The sequence below is a fragment of the Pteropus alecto genome, unplaced genomic scaffold (genome assembly GCF_000325575.1).
Source record: "Pteropus alecto unplaced genomic scaffold, ASM32557v1 scaffold270, whole genome shotgun sequence".
Taxonomy (NCBI): Eukaryota; Metazoa; Chordata; class Mammalia; order Chiroptera; family Pteropodidae; genus Pteropus; species Pteropus alecto.
In genome coordinates, this window is record NW_006430735.1 from 7,754,065 (window position 1) to 7,758,550 (window position 4,486).

At 32.7% G+C, this 4,486-nt stretch overlaps 2 pseudogenes; both read left to right on the forward strand.

Moving 5' to 3' along the window:
• The first annotated feature begins 2,415 nt into the window (after window positions 1-2,415).
• Window positions 2,416-2,533, forward strand: LOC112485216 (annotated as a pseudogene).
• Window positions 2,534-3,582: 1,049 nt separating this feature from the next.
• Window positions 3,583-3,701, forward strand: LOC112485313 (annotated as a pseudogene).
• Window positions 3,702-4,486: the final 785 nt, after the last annotated feature.

The window sequence follows — 4,486 nt, forward strand, 5'->3', positions numbered from 1 at the left end:
TTCCCCAAAGATACTTTTATTGCCCAAATTAATAAGGAGTAAAATAAGAGTTATGTTGCAACGATGGCCAGAACAAGAGTTTTAGCCCTTGTAAATGGGTGGAAAGGCAATCTAGGGTCAGTGAATCAAAACAAATAAGTGCTACACAAAGCACTTACTTGGCATTGAGACCATCATCACAAAGTCAATTTTAGGTGGCTTAATTAGATAACAATCCTTAATCGTGGTTATCTGTTTTATTATTTTTAGGAGAGGCAATCCTTTGTGGACCTCACAGATTGCAAGGACCTTGTTAGCTTACGATCTCTTATTTTTTTTATTTTTTACGCCTGCAGCACCTGGTCTTTCTACGTGGTCTCCATTACAAGTACTAACCAGCTTGACCCTGCTTAGCTTCCAAGGTCAGACGGGATCGGGCTTGTTAAGGGTGGCATGACCGTAGACTTGGTCATCTGTTTTAAAATTGTATCTCATCAGTTCCCCCCAAAACTAGGAGAGATTGTAGATAAACTGTAGTTTACTAATAGTAGACCAGTAATATAATTTTTGTATAGGAAGAAATGCATGTCTAATTTCAATTCTGGTCAACAAATACTTAAGTTTAAAACAAAAACAAAGCATTACATGCAAACTACATCACTAGGAGTACCTTTATTATGCATGCCTTTTGCAGTGCTGTAGTCATTTATGCCTTCTCCACTGAACTATAGAACCCACAAGAATAAAAGCTCTACTTATTAAGCTTTGTCAGCCCAATACCTGGCAAAACATCTGGCATATAGTTGAAGCTCCATAAAGTTTTCTTAAATGAATGAATAAATGAATGACTGAAAACATGAACAAACAAAGCAACGATACATGGGGTTTATAAATGTTGGTTAATTAAAAATTTTAATAAATTTGAATTCTAAGGATGATATAAATAACGTGTAAATAGCATTTTTAAAATGTATTAAATAACATATAAAACATTCTTAAGATCTCGTGAAAAATAAACAATGGTTATAGCAGGAAAAAAATCAAGTTTGCTGTATATTTGAAAAATGTTATAATAAAATGTTGAATAAAAAAGGTATTGCCCTATTGCTAACAGAATTTTAATTCACATCATCTCTGAGAATATTCAGCTTGCCTTTACGTTCCATTTATCCATTCTTTCATGTCTACATTCTAAGTGTTCCAGTGTAAGTCTGAAGTTGGCCTTGGTGTTCCATAGGAATGGAAGCATCTCCTTTGAGGAAAACACCTTGGTAAGCTAGATGGGGTCAGGGCATGGAGCTTGGACAATTCTTTTTGTGAGCTTAGCGTGTGGTGCATAAGAAATAACAATGTGAAGATAGGGGAGCATAAAGATAAGAGGAAATGAGAGAAGAATGACAGGAAAGAAAAGTAGGCAATGAAAAATTTCCAACGTCAAGATGGCCAAAGACTTTTTAAAGAGCGATGCCTATTAGTAAATTTTTAAAAGTTTGCATTTTTCAATGTAGTCTTCTCTCCAAAACTTTTGGAAAGCATGATATATTCTACGGCCTTGTTTAGTAGTGTAATGAGGAAAAATAAAGGTACTGCCATACTTTTCACACCTTTGCGAACACAAAAGCTTTTTAATGAGAGAAAATACACTCCAGGAGTTCCAAGGAATAACCACTGGCACTGTGAACAGTGGCCAGTGAATAGTAAAAAGTCAAAAGTATATTTAACATAGAATGACTCAGATACGGATATGAGTTAATCACCTTTTCCCACAAATATACTGTAGAAAAATGACCACAGAGAAGAGGTATAGAGATTAATGTCTAAATTACAAGATTATGATGGCTTTTACCATTGTTGTTACTACCTCTATAAATTGATCTTAAATGATATATCATCAGAAATTTAAAGAAAGTACTGTCATTACACAATCAATAAATTTTACATTATATAATTAAAAACATAAAAGTGTCATTTGCAATAATATATCCTGCTCTAGAAAAATGTTAGACATATATACATGAACTCTTCCTGCTCCCTGCTCAATCCTCTCTCTTAAACTAGGACAGTGTTAGCAACTGTCTTTAAAGTTTCAACACTTACATAATAATTTATTCATATGTACAGGTTATATTAAATATTCTAGGAAAAAGAAAAAACTAGAGACTATAATATAAGAAAAATAAAAGTCACAAAGAAGATATAAAAGAGACATCTGCTGGATGTTGTTTGTCCAGCAGACTGGTGAGATCACCAATGTCCTGCCAGGTGACTCTATATATATGAAAAACTGTCTTCCTGTTCTGCCAATCTACAAAGTTATTAGTAAGAATGCAACCTTAAAAGTTAATACTGGACGTGGTTCCATATTGTAGCAGTTAGCACGTCTGCTTTATAGGCAGAAGGTCCTCAGTTCGTGCTCCAGTGGAGCCATGGTCCATGGTCTACTGCCATGCCACCCTGAACAAGCCTGATCCTGTCTGATCTTAGAAGCTAAGCAGGGTCGGGCCTGGTTAGTACTTGGATGGAGACCACCTAGGAAGACCAAATGCTGTAGGCATAAATAATAATAATAATGAAGTTAATACTGCTCTGTCAGGATCTGTGCTTAGGGCTACATACTATCTCATTTAATCCTCCCAACAGCAATATAAGAAAGGTAATATTAATGTTTTAATTTATAAATAAGTAAACTGAGGTTTCCAAAATCACATAGGTAGTAAGTGGTAGAAGTCAGGCCTAAACTCAGTTCCAATGACATTTGTGAGGGATAGAGGGAGGGGCTTGACAAAAATCACTCAGGAAATTTTCTAGAATAAACAACTGGTGAGATTAGTAAGAAATTCTGGAAATAGACTTATGGTGGGGAATAGTTTTGAGAGCATTCCCCCCAAAATGTCAATACTTATTTTACATATATTTAATAAAAAGTATATTAAGTATCTCAAAGTAAAATTTAAAGAAAGAATAACAAAGAAAAGCAGCATATAAATAAAATTAACTTTCAAAAGTGACAAAAGAAACATATCATGAACCAGTTTGATTAAAGGGCTGGAAACATTAATAACAATCTGTCCAGTAATTTTGAAGCCAGTTATTAATAACAGAGTCAGCATGATAGCAGCTTGCTAACTCCTCTGAGGCAACAGGCCATAGGGAAGATTCAAAATGAGTAGAAACAATATCTTTTAATTTTAAGAAAGCTCATTTAACCCCAATAAGTTGTAGAGTTACAATCATAACTTTTTAAACATATAAGATCACATCAATTTTTTTAAAAGAATCTACATAAAATTTCAATATTTTTCATTTCTACTGACAAATACAGAAAAATCTCATTAATCGAAGTATAAACATTCAGAATGTATAATGTATATCTTACAGGATTCTTATAAAATAGGTATATTTTGCAGAATTCTTACAAAATAGAAATTTCTTAATAAAGTACATTAAATTTTATTTTAATAATTATAGGGGGTATCCCAAAATTATCAAATAAATTCTACTTCATGTTGAATATCCATAAATTATGACTGATCAGTAAATTAAATAAGATGTACTACTCTATTTCAAACTGATGACATTCTACCACTTAAAATGTAATAACTGGTCTACGGCCATGCTACCTTGAACAAGCCCGATCTCATCTGATCTTGGAAGCTAAGCAGGGTCGGGCCTGGTTAGTGCTTGGATGAGAGACCACCTAGGAAGACCAGGTGCTGTAGGTAAAAAAATAAAAAAATAGGGATTGTAAGCTGACAAGGTCCTTGCAATCTGTGAGGTCAACCAAGGATTGCCTCATCTAAAAAAAATTAAAATAATTAAAAAATAAAAATAAAAAATAAAATGTAATAATTGATCCTTCCACAACATACTCCTGACATCATTTAAACCGATGTAGAAAATGAATATTTAAACAAGTAACTCACCAGTTGAGTTTTATTAATAATCAATAAGAGAACAGTGCCCATAATTAAATCTGTATTAATTATGAAATGGGGTATAAAAGAAATAAATCATTGTGGAGTTCATTTTAGAAAGTTAATCATTTGGGACTCCAATACACATGTCTTATGATGCCATATCTAAGTCTGCAATTGCAGGAAACTGCAAACCACTCTAAGCTAACATTTTAATAAAATTCATGTGGTTTTTGCCTAAAATAATTAAACTTCTCCACCTAAACTCCCTCTCTCAATAAATGCATTTAGTTCAATACGCCATTCAATAATTAATTTATGCCTTAGCAGTTTAATCAGATGTTTAAAATATACATTTATAATACATTATGAAATATATTATATTATGAAATAAAATATTAGATAGAATAAAACAAATTCTGAAGTTTTCCAGGTGCTACATTTTCACTTGCTATTAACAGTTAAGTTAGTAAGTATATAGAAATATATAATAAATCAGAGCAGTTTTTAGGCAGTGGTAGGTGATGGGCAAAATATTTATAGCTGATAAGGCATGGGAATAGACCAATAAGAAATGTTACTGTAACTAATCA